At 40.8% G+C, this 22869-nt stretch overlaps 1 long non-coding RNA gene across 1 annotated transcript in view; it reads left to right on the top strand.

Annotated features, from left to right (window-relative positions):
- The first annotated feature begins 652 nt into the window (after positions 1-652).
- LOC308610231 overlaps positions 653-22869 on the top strand; it is an 82288-nt gene continuing 60071 nt past the window's right edge. Inside the window, exon 1 of the long non-coding RNA XR_014014460.1 lies at positions 653-1161. This is a non-coding gene — a long non-coding RNA (uncharacterized lncRNA). The remainder of the gene's footprint in view (positions 1162-22869) is intronic.

The raw sequence follows: 22869 nt of genomic DNA, 5'->3' as shown, positions 1-22869 counted from the left end.
ACGCACATATAAACGTGTATACATATATAATATGTAGACACACATATACAAATTAATAGGCTTGTGTATATTCAGTATTTTTACATATATAGTTTTGTTTTAAGGAGTTGACTCGTGACCGTGAGGCAGGCAAGTCAGGGCAGGACTCTGGGCTGGAGACACAGGGAAGAGCTGATGTCCCAAGGCCATTGGAGGAACAGTTCCCTCTTTCTAGGGAACCTCATTTTTCTCTCCAGTCCTTCAACTGATGGACGAGGTCCACCCACGCCACGGCATTGACAATCTCCTTTACGCAAAATGGACCAATTTCAGTGTTAATCTCTTCCGAAAAATACCTTCCTGGCCACATCTGGAATAATGTTTGTGGTTGCCGGGGCCCCACGCAGTGCGCACGTGAGATTAACCATCCCCGTGGCGATGATGACACTTTATTTTCTCCCTTGACCATTGTCACTACTATTCCAATTAAAATGGCAGTGCCATGAGGGCAGGGCATTTCCTTTTTTGCCAGTACTGAGCGTCCGTGGTCTGGTGCCTAGCGTAGGCTACATACACGGCATTTTTGTGAACAGAAGCCGGGATGCCGGCTGTCATATTTAATGAGGAATTATAGTCTTCTTATTGGGGGGGAGGGGTGTGTGTGTGTGTGTGTGTGTGTCACGGTACGTCAAGGGCGGGAGTCGAACCCGCCACCCCAGGCCCCGAGGGCTCTCCTCGGGTCCCCACTTCGGGCCGGTGGGGGTGGCCGGGGTCAGCCGAAGACGTGCGTGCGTGCGTCGTGAGAGCGGGCGAGTCCACGGGGTGGGCCGCGCGTGCCGTGAGTGGTTCGCCCCGGCCCCCGGCTCACTGTGCTCGCCTCACGCCGGCCCGAGTTCGCAGCAGCGCTGGAGGCCCCAGGCCTGTGACCACAAAGAGGGAACCGGGGGCCGGACGGGAGCGCGGCGGCGGCGGCGGCTGAGGCCCAGGCCAGGCGCCCTCCCCTCAGCCGCCCGCCTGCCCGTGTGCCCCGCCCCCGCCGGCGGCGCCGCGCCCCTCCCCCAAGCGCCAGACTAGCACGGTGCGGGGGCCGCGCGCGAAGACATGGGGGAGAAGCTGGAGCTGAGGCTGGAGTCGCTCGTGGGGGCCGAGCCCGCCGTCTGCCTGTGGCCGCTGCAGGTCTACGTAAGTGCCACCCGTCCCCTCCTCCCGGACCCCCGCCCCTCTTCCCCCACGGCGCGCGCTGAGCCCACCGAGAAACGGAGCGACTCGAGTCGCCAGACCTTCTTTGGAGCCCCCCTTTCCCCCGCGCCGTGGTTCTCCGCGGCCGTTTCCAGCCCCCGCGCGCAGGGTGGGCAGAGGGGAGCCGGCGCCGGCCGGGGGCGCAGACTCGGCCGCGGGGACCCCGCGCTTCCGAGGGGCGCCCGAGCCGGTCTGCGGTTGGCTCTGCAGGGCTGGGGACCCCGGTCCCCCCGGGCCTGGACTGCCGGCGGGCTTGCCCTTCTGTACTTTAGGATCTGACATGTAGGGATTCTGTTTCCTGGTAGTTTATTCTTAGCGCTGTCAACGTGCTTAGGTTTTTTTTTTATTTTTGAGGGCACCCTTTCCTCCCTCTCTCCAGTTTTTTGTGTTTCTGTTTTGTTTTGTTTTAGTTAGGCATTTTGTCCCTCTGATCTTGAGTGGGTGGGCTGGCAGGACACTTGGAGAGGAGGCGTTCCGTCCCCTGATCTTGAGTGGCCTTTGGAAAATGACACGCCAAAGGGAAATTTACACAGAAGTCCGGTGATTCCAGAAATGCAGGGTGTCCGGCCAGGTGGGCGCCCGGCCTCTCGTCCCCTGTGGCGGCGTGGTGTGCGTGTACCTTGTCTCAGGGTTTACGCTTGGGCCCCGCAGCCCACCTTCCGGAGGGAAAGCGCAGCGGGCGCCGTGGGCCGGCGCCTTTGGGGCGCCCTTTCGTGCGCTCAGCTTGCGGGGGACCGGCCTCCAGGCGACCCGGCGGGGAAGCCCGCGCGACCCGCCCCTCGCGCGGGCTCCGTGTGTGTCAGTTTTGTGGAAACTGTGTCGCGACCGGGGTCGGGGTTGGGACGCTGGGACCGCCTGGGAGCCGATGTTGACTCCGAGGCCCGGTTCTCCGCAGTTATCTGAGGTCCGAGGGTTTCCAGCCCTCCACCGCGCACTGGCGCTTTCTATTTTTGCCCTTCCTGTGCCTGGAGGCGTGGCTGAGCCTGGGCTCTGGCTTTTCCGGTTGGGTAACTCCGGGTGTCCCGGGTGGGCGACCTGAGCAGCAGTGGGCCGGGCGGGGAGACATGCCAGGGGAGGGAAACTGAAAGTGGGGAGAACCTTCAGAACTCCAGCTGATCCACTTGCCTCGCCTCCCCGCCCTTCTTACTGCACTTGTCATGCACGGGATGGCTGGCCGGCGCATTTTTCAAAATGTAATAATTTGTGTGTCCTTAGTAGCCGTGAAGCATAGTTCACTTGTAGTGCACAGTTGTAGGAGTTTTGATCGCCATCAGGCGGCAGAGCGATCCTGTCATCCCATTTGCTGCCCTTTGGCGCCAGGGTGCCTCTAGCCTCTTGGCCACTAATCTCCTCTCTGTCCCTAAGGTTTTGGCTTTTCCAGAAAGTCAGATAAACGGAACAACAGCATGTAGCTTTTTGATTCTGGCTGCGTTGGCTCAGCAAAACCTATGCGAGATTCCTCCCGGGTTTGTTTTGTTGTTGTTGTTGTTTTAAATATTTATTTAGTTAGTTATTTACTTGGCTGTGCTGGGTCTTAGTTGCGGCACATGGGCTCTTCATTACCGCGTGCAGTATGTTTTAGTTGCGGCGTGGGGGATCTAGTTCCCTGAGCAGGGATGGACCCCGGGCCCCCTGCATTGGGAGCGTGGAGTCTTAATCACTGGACCACCAGGGAAGTCCGTCATCCCTGTTGTTGCGGGTATGAGAAGCCACTCCTTTTTCTGGCTGTGTTGTATTCCATTTTCCGTTTGTCCATTCGCCTGCGGGTGGCAGGACTTGTGGGATGTTTCCACTTTTGAGGGGATCGGGAATAAAGCTGCTGTAAACATCCCAGGGCAGTTTTCCATGTGAACTTGGGTTTTTACGTCACTTGAGAAAATACTCAGGAGTGGGACTGGGGTCTGTGCTAAGTGTATGTTTAACAACCCTCCTGCATCTTAGAAATGGATATTTTTGAATATTGGAAGAGTTGAGAAATCCACTGTGACCCAGCACCCAGGCACTTGAAACGAAGTTGGAAGTTCATCTGGAGATGGTCACGTTGTCCCCGTCACTGTCTTTTATTCGAGGCAGAGCAAGGCCACAGATGTGTAACCCTTGTAAGGAAGGCCTCGTGTGTCCAGGCCCTGGCAGGACCTGGCTTTCTAGTGGTGGGCGGTTCTGCAGTGGAGAGCGTCTTTCCCTTGCTGGACGGACCTCACTTGGCAGGGTGCGGGGTGTGCTGCCTGCGTGGCCGGGCGCTCTTTCTGCCGGTCAGCAGCCGTTCCTGGTGTGTCTGTCCTACTACCAGGCAGGCAGTCAGGGGCCCTAGTGAAGTGCTCAGCGAGCCGCAGCCTTCCTAAAGTTTGCGCGTAATGTCTGCTACCCTCCCATTTCCCTGCTGAGGAATTTTGCTCTCTCATGGGAGGTGAGGGGGCAGTGCTTTATAAGAGTTCATGTTTTGTGATGACTCGATGCTGAGTACATTAAGAAAATGGGCTCCTTCCAGAAGCTTAACTTCTCAGAAGGTCAGATTACGCATGTGACTGCACGTTTGAAATGAGTGAGCTTGTTTGTTCATTGATTCATTCATTCTGCAGGCACCTCCTGGGTATTTACAGTGAGTGTTCCAGGGGGCGTGGAGGACAGTAGACAGTATTCTTCTTTCTTTTGATTTTTGAATTTTACTTTATTTTTTTATACAGCATGTTCTTATTAGTCATCAATTTTATACACATCAGTGTATACATGTCAATCCGACTCGCCCAGCTCAGCACACCACCATCCCCACCCCCCCGCGGCTTTCCTCCCTTGGTGTCCATACGTTTGTTCTCTACATCAGTGTCTCAACTTCTGCCCTGCAAACTGGTTCATCTGTTTGAGACAGCTTTGTACTTCCCGCTTCCAGGGGCTCTCATGTGGGCGCTGCGAAGCGGGGTTTTAGATGGTGCAAGGTGGAGGGTGGGCACTAGAACCGGAGCCCAGTGCCCGGGTGTGTGTGTGCTGGATGGGGCGTATGGCCTAGGACTCCTGCCGGCTCGGTGACCCCGGCCGAGTGCCTTAAGGCTTCTAGGTCTCAGTGTTCTCATCTGTAGCATGGGCTGAACAGGACTCACTCTCTCTGGAGGTTACAAGGTCGCACTGTGTTCATGTTTGTAGACCCTACAATGTAGAACACTTAGGACAGTTTGGAGCATCGTTAATTGTTCCACAGATGTTACCTGGTCTGTTGAACGACTTTGCCTGGTACACGCCAAAGCGATTAGGAAATGGATATATCCCAGCTTCATTTCCTTTCCATTAAAACAGGGTTCAGGAAAAAAAATCTGTTTTTCAGTAGTCGTATCATATAGTGGAAGGAGCACTGGTGTGAAGGCAGCTTAGGGTTTGAATTCCAGGGCTTACGCTGTCTGTGGCCTGGGCAGGTTACTTTTGAACTGCAATCCCCACACTTGTAAAATGACATTAAAAACCACTCTTTCTGTGGGTTCTTAGAATGAATTAAGCAGGTTATGTGTGTAAAGTAGCCTGGCACTTGAATGAGTTGTCAGAACCAAGGGCTGCTGGAGACGATGCTTCTGCCCTAGGTAATCTCCCCTTCTACTGGGCGGCAGGTAAACACAAGCGCAGTAGTCAGTGCTCTGGAAGAAGTGAGTTCTGGTGCTACAGAGCACAGAATCTTTTTTTAAAATTTAATTATTATTTTATATTGGAGGTTAGTTGATGTACAATATTGTGTTAGTTTCAGGTGTACAGCAAAGTGGTTTAGTTATTCATATATCCATTCTTTTTCAGATTCTTTTCCCGTACAGTTTGTTACAGGATATGGTGTAGAGTTCCCTGTGCTATGCAGTAGGTTCTTGTGGATTATCTGTTTTATATAGAGTCGTGTGTCTATGTTAATGCCAAACTCCTAATGTATCCCTCCCCCCCCCCACCTTTCCCCTTTACAGAGCACAGAATCTTGGAAGGGAAAGTTCAGGGTAGGCTTCTTGGAGGAGGTGCCATCCTTTCTAAGGATATGTAGAAGCTCCTGGGGTGGCAGGAGGGAGCAGTGTGTGTCGAAGTTTGAGAAATATAAGAAAATATGGCAAAACTAAGGTATAGGACTGGAACTCAGGGTTTGGGAAAGAAATGAGAGTTGATACTGGAAAGTTAGTGGGGCCCAAGAGAAGGGGGCCTTGTTTGTCCTGTCAGAAGTTTAGATGTTTATCCTGAGGGCTGTGGGAAACCCTAAAGAACAGTGAGATGGACTTGTGGTTTAGAGACTCACTCGGACCTCCATGTGCAAGGCACTTGATTGGGTGCAGGGTGAATTGTAATCTAAGGTTCCCACTTAAGTTATAAAAGGTTGGACTGGATTTTGCAGATCTGAGAGAGAATGGGTGGGGCCTGGTGACCAGTTAGAAAAGGGAGGGCAGCAAGCGTGGGTGACAGTTTACAGCTGCATCTTTTTGAGAGAGACAGAGCACAGTAGGAAGGGATTGGGGGTGGGGAGAGGATCTTACTTCATCTTCAGTGCTTTAGAGGGGCCTGGTAGACAGGTCTGGGCCCAAGGTTCATATCTGGGCTTCTGGGGAGGAGAGGTGTTTGAAGGCATGGGAGAGACTTAGGTTACCCACAACAAGATACAAAGAATCATAGGTCTGAGGGCTTTTTAAGTGGGTATATTGAGGAAGTTTATAAGCTGAAAGAAAGCAACCAGCAGATAAAGGGTGTGAAGATGTAGAAGAGGAAATGATTGTTCATTTGTTTTCAAAAAGCTGAATACTTATCGTGTGCCTGGCCCTTTTCTAGGATCTGGGGTTCTCACCATGTGTTACCTCTTCTGCAAGGACAGTTCCACACATCCCCTGGTGAAGAGAAGTCAGATTATTCTTTGCATCCCATTCAGGTGTAGGAACTGTTCTGTACCTCTGAAGGGACTTTACTTAACCAGAGTAATAAGTTAGAAATCAAAAGAAATTAGAGCTGGAAGGGACCTTAAAGGCCACTGTACTTAATTTTGCCTAATATTTTACATTGATTGTCAGAAAAATGCAAAGCCCATTCTCTTCAGAATTCCTTCCCTGAACTTTCTTTATGTCTTGCATCCAGTGGGTCTAGCTTGTAAATTTTGGCCTCCTCCTAAATTTGCTTCTTCATCCACATTACATTTTGCCCCGACTATGGTAGAAACTCCTGGGTGGTTTCGTGGCCCCTGGTCTCAGTGCCTCTAAGTTCATCTGCCTACTCGGGTTGAGTGATCTTCTAACATGACAAGATATGCCTAAAATAATGCTGCTAATGGCTTGCCCACACAGAGTTAGTGCATACTAGCCGCCCAGCATGTGCTCTGCACAGAGGCCTGTAATCTGAACTGTGCTTTGCCAAGCCTCCTGGGGCTCTTTGGCCCTGAGGAAGGGGAGCTTTTTGTGATCACTCCCTTTGTCTAATTGGTCCTTCAGAAGCGGGGAGCCTTTTTCTAATCAGCGGAGGCACCCTTACTCAGCCAGTGGTAGCCCCAGGCCTCATCACCTGTGGGATACAAGCCATGCTCTCTCCCAGGCTTGCTTGGGCCAACATGTCTATTTTTATTTCTGTCTCTTCTCACACTTGGACTCCTGGTCTTTAGTCATCCCCACCTGCAGTATTTACAGTGCCCAGCAGGTGTCAGGCTCGAGTGTCTTTTCACAGATGTTTCCTCTGCAGTTAATGCACCTCCTACTCCAACTCTGCATAGCCTCATCTTTCTAGACTGTACTTCAGGGTTATCATGAAGCCGTCACTTAGCTATAACTTTTGGCCTCCATAGGCACTTCTGTGCTTAAAGGTTATGGTTCTTTATCTCATGTGATTGAAATTTTGAGTTTATAGATCTTCGTCCTTAATGAGGCTGTAAGGACAGGAATCATTTCTAATCCTTAGCACAGAGCAGATGCTTTTTAACGGTGATAAAATGTATGGTTTAAATGACTCATTTTACAATAATTTTGCTTTAGCTTCTGATAGAAATAAAGTTTCCAGATGTTGTGTTCCTGCAATAAGAAATAAAGATGTGACCTTCCAGTTGCGTAAAGCTCATCAATGCTGTGTAAGTGCGTCGGGTGTGCTAAGGAACGTGGATCCAAGTGGGCTAGTTGTGAGAGAGAGAGACTTAACTATGTTAACAAAGGTAAGCCTTCATTGTGTCCTGCCAACATCTGATAGTTGCTTCTGGGCAAACTAAATTTATAAAATTTTAAACTGTTCCTCACCATTAAAGGGATTGAATATTGGGCCACTTTGGTGCACCTGTGTCTTGCGAATTGTCCTGTTGGAGATGGAGGTTTAGAAAGTGAGTTTCAGTCTTGTTTAAGTCTCTTCCCATCAGACTGGTCTTGTGATTTCCTACACACCATGTTACTTCCTGTCTACCTTTCCTTGGTGTTGTTCATGCCTGGATTGTCTCCTGTACCTGCTCAAACCTTGGTCCACTCTCATTTGTACCATGGAAGTTTGTCATGCCGGATACTGTCAGAATTAATTTTACTTAAGTTTGTGTTAAGGTGCAAAGCACACGTTTTGTATATTATCTGTTTTTTCTGTTTGTTTATATTTTTATGGTTTCTCTTCAAGAAATATTAGGAGTAGGAAATAACAAGATGTAAAGAGAAAAAAGTCATCATTCTCTTTCAAGTTGTTAGAACATCTACCTGCAATCATAATGCACTGTGGTATGTGTTAAAATAGGAAATATATGTCATGTCCCGTAGGAGCAGGAAAGTCAGTGGTGTTAGGGTGTGTCATGGAAGTAATCACAAAGCAGGTGACTGCTGGTTGGGGTCCTGAAACATTAGTGTGTGTTCCTTGTGTCCAGTAGTGGTCTGGAGGGGTCAGGAAGCGTGCCTTTCAATTTGAGGGAACAGAGGGTTTGAGGTCCTCTCTGTTCTATTGCTCTAGTATAGTATACTGCATAGCAGCTCATAAAATACTGTGTTTATAGTTGATATTTAAATCGCTGATTGATCATCAAGATTGGGATGTATCATTGGAAATGAAAATAGGAAGAGTCTTATGCTTTTTAGGTTTTTCCTTTTTTTCCGATGTCTCAGAAGGCTCTTTGACGGGGGACTTTATATTCTCCCATACAATTCCATGAATACTTATACCCTGGCACTTATTTTAATGGCATTTTCAATTTATAAATGTCTCTGAAACACGTACTGTAAACTATTTGAGGGTAATGACCATGGCCATGGATGACACATCTTAAATGTGCATCGTGTTAATGTTTGAGTGTCAAGTGGTCTACCATCAGTGCTTCCTTCTTTCACCCAGTTTTCTTCCTCATTTCCTTCTCCAAATTTGTCTCATTTTTCTACTCTCCCTTTTGCTTCTCTATTCTTGCTTTCTCTTTCCCATTGCGTGTGTCATTCTTCTTCTTCTTCTTCTCCTTCTGACTTCATTATTATGGCCAACTAAAACCTTTTCTAGGATTGTCTCTATCTTCCTTTCCTCTTCATTGCCATCCACAAACTCTTAGAGAATATTGTTGCTTGAGTCCCTTACTTCCTAGCATACCCGTGTACTTCCTGATCACTTTAGAACATTGAAAAGGGTTGGAATTTTTAAAAATAGGTAATTATAATCAGTCTTCTTTCCCCTCTGGCATAAGACTCTTCTTCCTCAATCTGACCATTCTGAAATCTAGAAGTACTCCAGCTCATTGGTCTCCCTTACCCCCATGTTTAGGCCAAAGAACTTGTGAAACCTTAGCCCTGTTTAATACTTGAATTTATCAAAACATAAGAGGGCTAATTCTGCCTAAGGGCACCAAAGAAGAATAAAGATGCCACAGATAAACGTTTAGTCCAGATTTATAATGGACTCTTAAGTGCCTAGTTGAGTGCTAACCGTTAACTCACTTGAACAACAGGGAGGTCATGACACAAACTAACATGTTAATTGTATAGACACTTCACTTCACCATTCCTCAATGTAGCTGATAAACTGCATCCAGTTAGCTTAAATACATGAATGATGAATTTCCCTGCGTATATAAATCGGGAGTTCCTAAAGTTTTCTTTTTCCCTTTGTACAACTACTGACTGCCACCTTGCTTGGTCAGTGAAATAGAAAATGATGACTAAGAAACACATTGTCTCAATATCAGTGGACATAATGTCCTAGTAGTCTATAAAAATCTCAAAATTCTTAATCTAAAAGGTAGTTCTGCCAATCTTATAACCTTTTCCTTTGTTAATATAAATATCCAATCTATGAAGGTCTCAGTTTCCTTACTTAGAATATGAGGTGGATAGATTTGCTAATATCTAGGGACCTTTCCAATTTTAATATTCCCTAGTTATAAGGGCTGAGCCAAATACAATGGCTCCCTTAATCATTAACCTCGCTCATGATGAAAGTTATCAGCAAGTTCTACTTGTAAGAGATTAAACATTCATATCCATGTATATTGTAGCACATTGACTTTTACAGAACTCAAAGTAACACAACATAGTTACATTCATAGACTTAAGGTCACTGTGGTATACTTTACAATTTTTCTTCTCCCTAGGAAGGAAATGTAGATCCCTAGGAAGGGATTTCTTTCTCTGCCTTTCAGTAATGTAAGCCTTTTATTATCTCTTGGATCCTAAAAATGGGTAGGGTTTTGGCAGGTGGAGCTTAGGACAGACATTCCAGGTGACAGGGACAACACAAGAAAGGGCAGAAGGAAGAATGGATTTTCAGAAAGACTTGATATCTTACATGATGAGAGCAGCGTTTCACAATCTCTGTCCTGCAGAACACTGGTTTTAGATGATGTTAATGTAGTTAGAAGACAGAAGCATTTGGGAAGAGCCGTACTCTACATCCCGACATGAAATTCAAGTTTCACTTTGTTACATTACATACTCTGAAAAGTTTTGGAGGAAGGAATTGATTTATTTTTGTTTAATTCAGTCTTACTTACAGTTACTTGACAAACCTATATTCAGCTGATGGGACTGTATTTTGTGAAAGGCCAATCGGAGAAATGGTGAGATGGAGCTTAGGATATTTCTCTGTTGGGACAGGCATGTGATTATTTTTCTTATAATTCTTTACTGTTTGTCCTAACAATTGTTACTTTGCAGGAGTCAGTTTTTTTTGTTTTTTTACATCTTTATTGGAGTATAATTGCTTTACAGTGTTGTGTTAGTTTCTGCTGTATAACAAAGTGAATCAGCTATGTGCATACATATATCCCCAGGATTCAGTTTTAAGCCTTCTGTTTTTACCTGAGTTATTGGGACTCTTAGAAAGCTCAACAATCCTGGAGTCTTCATCTCTGATGTAGTTTCCAGAAGCTCCTGGCACTTACCACTATTTCCTCTTGATTCCTTTCCTCCGACTTCAGACTTCTTACGATTATGAGCTGATGGTTTTCTCAGCCTTTAGTGTCAAAACCAGCTACCTCACTCATCTTCATTGTCTCAGTTACAAGGTGCAATATTTCCCATGTTTATATGTGTCAAAATATAAGTCAGGAATTGATACATAGCATATGCGTAATAAAAATTGTATTTCTTTTTTTTCTTTGTTCAAAGGTATCCAAACACTGGCCAAGTTCTTAAATTGAAAGTAGAGTGATCTAACTTATTCAGCTCATCCAACCATCAATATTCAATACTTGTCTTTTTTCTTACACATATTTCTTGTATTCCAATTGTGACATTCTAGAGCACAGTGAGTACATTTATAACTTATTACTGCATTACTACCTTGGCTATTCCTTGACCAAAATTTACTTCATACAACTGACAGCCTAATTAACCTACTAGAGTTTTTTTTAATGTACGCATACATTAAAAAAACTCTAGTAGGTTAACTACATTGCTAATAACTGAATTTTTACATCTCTATGCACCCATGTATCCAACACCAGATCAAGATATTATAAAATATTTCTAACAGCCTACACGGTTCTCTGTTACTTCTTTCTGTTCCATACTCTCCCAGGGCAACACCTAAGCTGACCTCTATCTATCACCATATATGACATACGTGGAAACACACAGTGTGTATTCTTTGGTATCTGGCCTCTGATTACATATCATTATATCGGTAGTTTATTCTTTTATTGTGTTTTCCTGATTTTTTAAACCTAGACATTCATACAGTGTCAAAGTACCACTGAGTTCTTCATATTATTATGCTGACCTCCATCTTCAGGGGCTTTCCACAGTCTTCCACGTGTCTTTCCACCTACTTTCTCTTCCGTCTAATTATGTTTCATTTAACCAACCTCAGCCAGCCTTCCCCCATATTCCCCAACACGTAGCACTCCTGTGTTCAGCCAGTTTTGTCCCGTATTCCATAAGGCCTTTGTGCCATTCCTGACACTGTGCCTGTTCCCTGCCCGGAAGGCCTGTTCCCTACCCTCTATATACTTGTTCAAGACTCAGTTTAAATGCTACCTGTCCTGAGAAGTCTTCTCAGAAGAAGCCAGTACTTTTTGGAATCCTTCTTTAATGAAATCCCATAGCAAGTGTAATCTGTCCTCCCTGATCTGGTAATTACTTATCCATTGTTCCTATCATATAGTGTTTGTTTTCCTTGTGTGCTGTTATTATTTATTGAAGCAGATTGCAGTGACTTGAACCAGGAACTGGGTCATTTTCCTCTTCATTTTAGTGCAAGTTTCTGTGATATGAAGTTAAACTCTTTTTCCCTCACTTCCCATTCACCCTCAGCAGTTGTTAAACATGAAGTACAAGTGAAACTTATTGGTTCACAGGTTTTTGTGGTCCTTGGTTCTGGTCCCTAGGTCTAAGCTGCACTTCTGTAGTGCTAATTTGACTGATTTCTTATTGTCACGTAACTCAGGAATTAACTAAATCATTACAAATTTAGATACATATAAGATAGTATAAAAAAACCCAGTGGATATCAAAAGTTTTGGCCTGGAGGAGAGTGTTGTATGAGTCCTAATTTGGTGGGGCTCACACTTAATGAGCGAGCCTTCCAATATTCCACTGTAAGTAAGAAAGAGGTATGCAAATATATGGTTAATATTTAACAGTGTTGATAAAAAAGAGAAGAGAGAAAGGGACGACAGATATTTTGAGGGCCTTTTGGAATTCATGAACAATTATGATTGGATGGGGAAAAAGAAGAACCGAGGGCTAACCTCCCACAAGTGAAGTCAGGAAAGAGAGAAGGGCTCATCTGGTATGCAGGTAGAGAGGTTTGACCTACAGAATCTTAGAAAACCTCAACAATCTGAGCAGCGTTTGCAAGAGGCAAACTAAAGGGCTAACAAAAGTCTGCAAAAGTGTCACACAAAGAACTCTGGCATGGTGTTCATCATCTAGCTAATCCTAACATGCAGACATTGTTGAGAGTAAAGTCAGGTCTTTACCAGAGTGGGTTTCTTATTTGGGCAACTGGGTCAAATGAAGAAAGGCAGGTGTAGGCTGCCAGAGTAATAAATAAGGAGAGGAAAAAACAAAAAGAACGAGACATATCATTCATCAGTGATTTCCCCCCAGTATTCTTAGCCTCCACCTTATCTCCATCTTGCTGCTAACACAGGAACTAGACTGAACAGTGAGGTAAAAGGTCTCTACAGAAACTGAGGTAATATAGAAAATGAAAAAATAAAACATAAAATTGTAAATTTTCTTCCTGGGGTAATTGAGATGATAGTTGAATAATAACATAAGATCAGGCGAAGTCTAAAGGAATTTTAGACAAGCTGGATCGAGTAGGAAAACTTCTGTTCGCTGGCATCTGAATGTTGGAGAGACACCAAGACATGTGGGCCAAGTTGTGGAGAGAAGGGAAACACAGACGCAAGCTGGACACTTGGTGCAGCTTTTGTCCTTGGGGCATTTGCTGATTCAGCTCATACAGCCTAGGAGCTGAAAAGCCAAAGAGTTCAAAAGACTTTAACCACAGAAGCCAATGGGCAACAGCTCAAGCTAAAGGCAACAACTAATGGAATGACAAGCTAAGTGTATCTTTAGTCTCACAGGGCTGCGGGAACCATTACATTTAAAGCCTAACAAATACAAGGGTAGTTGGGAATAGGGAGAATCCAAACATTCACATGGTAATCCCAAAGGGCAACACCCATAGAGGAAGGACAAGACAGAAATAGACCAACCTTCACACAGACTGAAAAACGGCTTTGAATGAGCTCAAACTGAGAATGGACTAAGGTTACCAGTCCCTATAGTAACTGTCTGCCATGGGCCAAAGTAAATCTTTTCAAGAGAAAGATAACAACATCCAGAATGTGGAGGTATCTTTATAGTTTCCTAAAATAAGTTAAGCCCAATTTTAGTATAAAAAATAATAGGACATAACCAGGAAAAAGACTAAATGATCAAATGTTCAAAAAAAGAAGAAAGAAAGAAAAAAGACAACATAAATAGACACAGGAGGACAAGAGTTAGCAGGCCTTGGTTTAAAAAAAACAACAAAACTACTATGGTTAAACAAAGAAAATAGACACATGGCAAATAAGCATATGAAAAGATGCTGCACATTCCATGTCATCAGTGAATTTTGAATTAGAACAATAATGAGATACCACTACACACCTATTTAAATGGCTAAAATCCCAAAACTGAAATACCGAAGTTGGTGATAATGCAGAACAATTGGAAATCTCATTTGTGGCTAGCGGGATACTTGGCAGTTGCTTACAAAATAAACGTACTTTTACCATACAGTGATCTAGTAATCATGCTCTTTGGTATTTACCCATAGGAACTGAAAAGTTATGAAAAGTTATGAAAGTAAGAGCCTTTACAGTGAGAAAATTCTATGATTCTATGGTTTTTCAACTCATTAATTTGTGTAGTTCATCCACTTTACTCATTGTATACACTTAAGTATATTGTTCCTTGAAATGGCCATTCAAAGTTGTTTCCTGTGCCACACACTATGAATGTTAGGGTTGGTCCTGTGTAAATCTTACCCCCATTGAATTAGTATTATCCCTAAACAAGCAACTTTCTTCCATAAGGAACAAAAAAGAGGTTCAGAAATGTCCAAACTAAGTTTTTATAAAACTGTGTTATCAAATCTTATTTATCAAAAAACTTCAAACATAGCAGTATGAGTTCCCATATACCCTTTACTCAGCTTCCCCAAATGTTAACATTTTATATTACTAGAGTATAATTATTGAAAGCAGAAAGTTTACATTGTCACAATGCTACTAACGATTTATAGACGCGTATTCAAATATTGCCTATTGTCTTGTGGTCCAGATTCAAATCTAGGACCCCTTATTGCATTTGCTTGTCATATCTCCCCATTCTTCTCTAATCTAGGATAGTTCCTCAGTCTTTTTTTGTCTGTTATGACCTTGAACTAATGGAAAATCTTATCCAGTCATTTTGTAGAATTTTTCTCAAATAGGGTTTGTTTGATATTTTCTCATGGTTAGACTGAGGATATGAATTTCTTGACATGAACACATCAGGAGAGATATTATGCCATTTTCAGTACATATTAGAGGTACAAACAAATCTGTATGTCTCACTACTGGGGATGCTAACTTTGATGACTTAGTTATAATGATAGCTGCAAAATCACTATTTTTCCCTTTGTAATTATTTGAAATTGTTCAAATATTCTGCTTCTTGTTTAATTTTCCCATACTAATTTTAGCATCCATCAATAATTTTTGACTCCACCAGTTACTGTGGTGTTTGATGATTGTTCATTTTCTATTCCCATCATTCCCTCTACATTTATTAACTATAATTTGAGTATAAGAAAGAGCTGTTCTTCTCGTTCATTTATGTATTTATCTGGTTATTTGTTCATATATATACATACATCAGTGTGAACTTGTGGATATTTATTTTATTCTACGGGTTAAAATTTATTACTATCATTAATAGTTTTGTTTCTCAAAGTGTTCCATATTTGGTCACTGGTACTCCTTCCAGCTGTCTCCTATATTTTTCCTACATGACCATACAATTTTTGGAGTAATATCTTACTTTCTGACACCACAAAATGCTCCAGACCCATCTTTTACTTTCCTCTGTCTCAGCCTTGAATCAGTCATTTCTCCGTGAAGTTCTTGTTCCTTGCATTAATAATGGTATTCAGAAACCAGAATCTTGGTATGAGGTGGATTTATCACTATCCAAGCTACCTCATTGTGTTTTCAGCAGAGAGAGCTGAAAAAATATATACGAATACATAAAAATATACAAGTATCTCTATTTTCATATTATCTATCTGGGTGTGTGTGTATACACACACACGTGTGCACACACACACCTTATCTATCATCTGTCTACCTACATATATATATAACTTCAAATTGATACATGAATTCAAATTGATACCTTGATTCCAATCCAACACCACAGGGTTTATTCTAGCCTCCCTTACCCTTTCCTTATTTGTCACTCTTTAACAATTAGAAACCTGATTCTCATTATTTGCAGTCTATTTAGTCATTTGCTCAATTCTGGAATACACATAAAATATTTAAAAATCATTAACCTGTACACGTGTGAAAAATAAATTTACTAACAAGTTCAATATTTGTGTACATTTCTTTTTGTCTTTAGCTTTTCAGTATATATTCTGCATGGTTAATTACAGTATATTAAAATACTGTTTTCCAAAGTTACTTAGGTTAGCTCTTTCCCACCTCCTTCAGTGTGTTTTTTTTCTTCTGCAGTGTGAGAAAATCCAGTACTTTGTGTTCAACTCAGACTACCAAACCAGAAGTTCTAGCAGAAAAGGTGATAATCCATATGTGCAATAAGATCCCCAGGTGATTCTTTTCATTGGAGAAATATGAGGAACGCTGCTTGACGTCTCTACAACTAAGATGTCTAAAATGAAACTTCAATTATTCCTTCTTCCAAACTGTCCCATCCTGCAAATCTTTTCTTCCTCAGTGAATGGTGCCATGATTCACACAAAAACTAACTCAGTGCAAAAACCTGGGAATGGTCCTCAATTCCTTCCTTTTCTTCACTTTCTGCATAGACTGCATCATTAGGTCCTCTGGAATCTCATCTCTCTCTCTCTCTCTCTCTCTCTCTCTCTCTCATCACATACATAATGTTTCTCTTCATCTTCGTTGCCACCATCTTAGCCACTACCATTTCTCCTTTGCTCTACTTGAACAGCCTAGTGTCTACACAACTATCTTTTCATTTAATTGCTTTCTCTTGCATCTAAGATAAAGTCGAAATCCTTAGCCTTATAGATTCTGGCCTTGCCTTTTCTTGTAAGATGTATTTTCATACTTATAAGTACAGGCACACTCACACGCACACACATATAGTTGGTATTGTTAGTTTAGGTTTGGTTTGCCCTCCCATCCTAGCATGAGAAAATTAAGAAACAAAGTCAAACCAAAAAAAAACTTTAAAAATAAATTTGAATAATATCCTTTCCCTCCAGAACATTTCTCTAAAGCAGTATTATCATTAATGGCAGTACAGACCAGAATTTTTTCCCTTAGACATAAAGGCATGGTGAAGAAGTCACATTAAAAACTGGAATCTAAGCTTTCAATGTCAAATTCTGTCTCTAATCTTCTGCAGTAAGCCATAATGATTAAAGTATAGGAATCTGAATCAGAGGTCTGGTTTAGTATAATCTTTTTTGTAATAAGCTTTGTACCTTAGACAAGTCATTTATATCTCCATTCCTTAATTTCTTCATTTATAAACGGAGACGTTAAGAGTATTGATATTCAAGGCTAATGAAAAGAGAATGCATCTAAGTACTGTATCAAACACTTTAAAAAGTAACGAGTTCAGGTTCTCTGCCGATTTTTAAATTGGAATATCTGGGGGGTTTTGATATTAAATTGTATGATTTCTTTAGATAATTTGGATATTAACTCCTTATCAGATATATCATTTGAAAAAATCTTTCATTCAGTAAGTTACCTTTTCATTTTGTGATGGTTTTCTCCTCTCTGCAAAAGGTTTTCAGTTTGATATAATCACACTTGTTTAATTTTACTTCTGTTGGCCATGCCTGAGGAGATAGACCCCCAAAAAATATTGCTAAGATCGATGTCAATGTATTTTTCCTAGGGGTTTTATGGTTTCAGGTCTTAAATGTGAGTCTTCAATCCATTTTAAATTTATGTTTATGTATAGTGTAAGGAAATAATTCAGTTTCACTCTTTTGCAAGTAGTTGTCCAATTTTCCTAACACCATTTATTGTCTTTATTTCATTGTATGTTCTTGCCTCCTTTGTTGTAGATTAATTGATCCCATAACTGTGGGTTCATTTCTGGGCTCTCTATTCTATTCCACTGACCTATGTGTCTGTTGTTATGCTAATACCATACTGTTTTGATTACTATAGCTTTGTAGTATAGTCTGAGATCAGTGCATGTCATACCACCAGCTTTGTTTTTCTTTCTCAATATAGCTTTGGTTATTGGAGGTTTTTTGTTTGTTTGTTTGGATGATTCTATACAAATTTTAGGATTATTTGTTCTAATTCTGTGAAAAATACCATTGGTATTTTGATCAGGGTTACATTGCTTTGGGAATACATACAAATGACCAAAAGACACATGAAAAGATGCTCAATATCACTAATCATCTGGGAAATGCAAATCCAAACCACAGTGGGATATCACCTTACACCTGTCCGAATGGCCATCATCAAAAAGGGAACCCTTGTGCACTGTTAGTGGGAATGTAAATTGGTGCAGCCACTATGGAAAACAGTACAGAGGTTCCCCCAAATGTTAAAAATAGAATTACCATATGATGCAACAATTCAACTTCTGAGTATCTATCCAAAGAAAACAAAAACACTAATAAGAAAGGATGTATGCACCCCTCTGTTCATTGGAGCATTACTTATAATAGCCAAGATATGGAAGAAACTAGTGTCCATAAATAGATGAATGGATAAAGAAGATGTGGTGTATATATACACATATATATAATGAAATATTACTTAGTCCTAAAAAAGAATGAAATATCTTCACTTGCAACAACATGGATTGACCTAGAGTACTAGGTGTGCTAAGTGAAATAAGTCAGACAGAGAAGAACAAATGCTGTATGATTTCACTTATATGTGAAATCTAAAAAAATAAAGCAAAGAAAAGAAAACAGAAACAAACTTGTAGATACAGAGAACAAACTGGTGATTACTAGAGGGGAAGGGGGATGGGGACTGAGAGAAATAGGTGAAGGGGATTAAGTGGTAGAAATCTCCAGTTATAAAATAAATGTCTTGGGGATGCAATCTACCGCATGAGGAATATAGTCAATAATACTGTAATAATTTTGTATGGTGATATATGGTTACTAGACTTATCATGGTGACCAATTCAAATGTATTTAGATGTTGGATCACTATGTTGAACACTTGAAGCTAACATAATATTGTATGTCAACTCTACTTCAATAAAAAAGTGACCAGTTAACATTAATTGGTATTATAATTACATTTTCTCTGCATAAAGGCACATTTTATTGATTTTTTCATTATAAAGTATAAAAGTACCTTTTACTTTCAAGATGAGTTCTAAGATTACTTGTTAATGTTAATATGGTAACTTAAAAGACCTCTAGATATAATTTAATTTTAATTGCCTAACACAAATATGTCTGATATTCACCAGTATGAATTCAAACCTATTAGTAAAGACGTCAAATGAGTCACCAAAACATTTTTGTTTATTGCCTCTCATTGAACCCTAAATGCTAACAAGACTTTTTGTTGGAATGAGGGATCAAAATTTTATACTCTTTAAGAACTAATGCCATAGCTGTTTTATTTTTATAAATAAAGCTCTTTCTGTTTACTTTGTAGTGTACAATTTTTGAATGGCCTGGAAAGAGAAAAATTATTCTTTGGGCTGACAAAAATGATAAAGAGGCTCATTGCTGATGAAGGGAAGAAGACAAAGAAGAATAGAGAAAGAAGGATTCGTTCCTCTTTCAAAAGGGGGGCAAGATACTAGAGCTTTCTGCAGGGAAACTGAAGCACACCTTTCTTTCTGAGATTTGAAAGGAAGAGATGCCCTACGTTGAAATATCTAGAGTATATCTTCCATTTAAAAATGAACCTAGCTAATCATCCAGTGAGGAAGAAAAGAGTAAAATAGCCTTTGATCAAGTCCTTTCTGTGGTGTTAAATGCAACTAATTATAATGAATATCACATATCTAATGAGTTCAAGAATTCCCCTTGGAAGAATCGGTCTGTCCTTTACAAAAAAGAGAGTTCAAGTGAGTTATTTGCATTTGGTAGGGAAGCTCTACTGTCTAAATCATACTCATTTAAAGGTGAAGTTCAGGGCTTCCCTGGTGGCACAGTGGTTGAGAGTCCGCCTGCCGATGCAGAGGACACGGGTTCGTGCCCCGGTTTGGGAAGATCCCACATGCCGCGGAGCGGCTAGGCCCATGAGCCATGGCCGCTGAGCCTGCATGTCCGGAGCCTGTGCTCTGCAACGGGAGAGCCCACAACACTGAGAGGCCTGCATACGGAAAAAAATAAAAGGTCCAGTTCAAAGTCTTCCATAATTTGTTATTATATATGTAATTTTTGAATGTAATATACAGTTATATATGTATATAACATCAACAAGAAAGTGACCCACTTTAGAGTCAAGAAAATATATAGGTGAAGTGTAAAAGTGTTGGAATAGATATACCATAACAGTAACAACACAACAAAACAAGACAACAACAGCAAAACTGGAGTGGCTAAGAAAATATCAGAAAAAAATATATTTTAAGATGAACATTTTTACTAGAGACAAAGATATTTTAAACTGATAAAATGATTATACCATCTAGAATGTATAATAATTATAAACTTTTATGCACCTAACAACAGAACTTCAAAATACATTGAAGCAAAATCAACACAACGGAAAAGAGAAACAGACAGTTCTACAATAATAGTTGGATACTTTAATACCTTTCTTTCAATAGCAGAACAGACAGAAAATCAACAAGAAAAAAAAAAAACTTGCACAACATTATCAATCAACTAGACCTAACAGCCATCTATAAAACCTTCCACCCAACAGCGTCAGAATATACATTCTTTTCCAATGCACATGGATATACTATATGCTAGGCCATAAAACAAATTTCAGTACTTTTAAAGGATATAAACAATACAAAGAGTGCTCTCAGATGACAACAGAATGCAATAAGAAATCGTTAACAGAAAGAAATTTGTTGAAAATCACAAATGGAAATTCAACAATATATTCCTAAATAATTCATGGGTCAAGTAAGAACTCATAAGGGGAATTAGAAATAATTTGAGATGAAGTAAAAGGAAAGTATAACATATTAATATTCGATTGGTCGCACATAGTCTTTTGAAAAGCAGAGGGGTTAGACAAAGAGGTCTAAATTAATTAAAAAATCATTTATTATTCTGGGAATAAAAAGAACTGGGCTTAGTCTCAGTTTTGCCTTTCTTTATCTTTGTGTCTGTTGATCATCTTGGAATAGTCATTACATAGCCAGAATACAGTTGCCATCTCAGGAATCAAATACTGTTATCTCTAGGGCTACCATAACAAGATACCACAAACTTGTTAGCTTAAAAGAACAGAAATTTATTTTATCACAGCTCTAGAGGCCAGAAGATCAAACTCAAGAGTGTTGAGAGGGCCATGTTCTTTCTGACGCCTCGAGGGGAGGATCCTTCTTTGTCTTAACCAGATTCTGGTGGTGGCCATCAATCACTGGTGTTGGCATTTTTTGATTTGCAGCTGCATCACTCTGGTCTCTTCCACTGTTGTCACATGGAATTGTCTCTGTGTGTTTCTGTCTCTGGAAACAATTTAAATAGAAATTTCTATTTTTAAAAAACAAACTGTTGATTACTATGCTCTATTTAGATAGTTCCTCTAACCCACACCCAGTTCCATTTCCCCATATGTATTTGAGAAGGAAAGAGGAACTCCTGTGAGCTATCCTATTGGAAAAAATCAATGATACAGTGCTTTACTAGAGATGCCTCTTACCTAAAATATTTGAATTAAATATAAAATCTGGGGAAATTATCACCCAGTTTCCCTCTTCTAGAGGCATGACCTGAATGATAGGCAGCAGAATATTTTATACCCGTGAGGTTTGCTGACATTATTGATTTGATCCAGAATCTGTATTTTCTCTCTAAAGAAAACAGTATTCTCTCTTTCCTTTCTTTAATTTATAATGTTGATGTCTTAAGATTATTGTCAGAGAGGATGCTTGTAGTTCAAATGATTTGGCTGTATTTCACCAGTATTATTACAAGATAGTCAAACAATGGCTGGGCTCCAGTATAGACCTCGGTCCCTTTGTTCCACTGGGATACGGATGTGAAAGCCACTGTTTCCTTATATTCCAAAGACCAAATAAATAAAACAAATAAATAAACACAAAAAAACAAGTAAATGAAACTATCTTAAAACCAACTCTCTTTTCTTCCTCATCCATGTTAATTCTCTTCTACCTAAAATTACTTCCTGGAAGTGATTTTTATGTTTCTTAGAGCCTCTTTATGTATATATCCACACTAATGCATATAAAACTGTTCCTTGTAGATCTTTTACTTTTTCCGTTTGAATAATTATTTTCACATGTCGTATAGAGTTTATCCATTGTCCGAGATATGCATTTTTCCTGTGTATTTGAGCATCATAGGAAGATAAATTCTACTCTTGAAAATGTTAACTGGTGACTGAGACACAGAAAGCTATTCTTCTTACCATTTTTCAATAGTGAGTAGTAGATTCTGTAGGGGTGGAATTTTAAGATGTAAGTATACTGTTTTTCTACACTCCAATTACGTTCCCCTTATCATAGAAATTGACCAGTGAAGTGTGCTGCTGACTTTTCAGAATCCATGTACATACAATCCATTAAGTTATTAGATACAACGTTGATCAGAAAAGCATACTGTGAAATGTTGCTTTTATTTAAACTCCCACTATTTTCACTCCATGGTTTCAAGATTTGACTTCTTTATTGCCCTCTGGTGGTGGGCTCTGTGAACTGCATATTTACGGGTCTGGGGCACGTATCTTCCCGGAGGTATTCAACTCCTCAGGTACAAGCTAAAGAGTAGATGATAAGAAGCATTCAGATTTATTAAAACTAATTACGAATATCAGTAGCCTGACTGTTGTTTCTAAAAATATAAAATATTTATCCTTCTGTTGTCAAACAACCATATTTCATGAAAAGAAGTATAAATCCTTTTTTGCTTGTAATAAAAGAACAATAATTGAGGGTATTCTTCATTTGGACCAAATACCTTCTCTGAAAATATAAGTGAAAATAGGAGTTGAACTTTCCAAAATATTCTTTAGTAAATAAAACTCCACATATAATTTCAAATTATCATTTAATTTTACCCTAAATTTAAATATCTATATTGACTTAAATGCTGTCCTCTGTAATTTCGAATGATTCCCTCCTTTATATCTTCTTCCTCTCTTCAACAAATAAAATACATATGAATGCCTAACATGAGGTAGGGTATTCTCTGTGAAATAATGATGTTGGGATACTTGATTTTGACTTAGCAGAGGGGTTGAGCCTCTGTGTTGGTGAATTCTCCCCAGATGGTGCGTGTGGAGAGGGTCAGGCATATCTCTGTGCTCCTGAAGTTTTCTCTGTGAAACTGTCAACCTCCAATATCAGAAATAACTTCCTTTGTGAGAAGGGATTTTCAGACATG

Source organism: Mesoplodon bidens (genome assembly GCF_964165515.1).
Source record: "Mesoplodon bidens genome assembly, contig: HAP1_SCAFFOLD_301, whole genome shotgun sequence".
In the NCBI taxonomy this organism is placed as follows: Eukaryota; Metazoa; Chordata; class Mammalia; order Artiodactyla; family Ziphiidae; genus Mesoplodon; species Mesoplodon bidens.
This window is presented reverse-complemented; position numbering and strand designations above follow the sequence as displayed.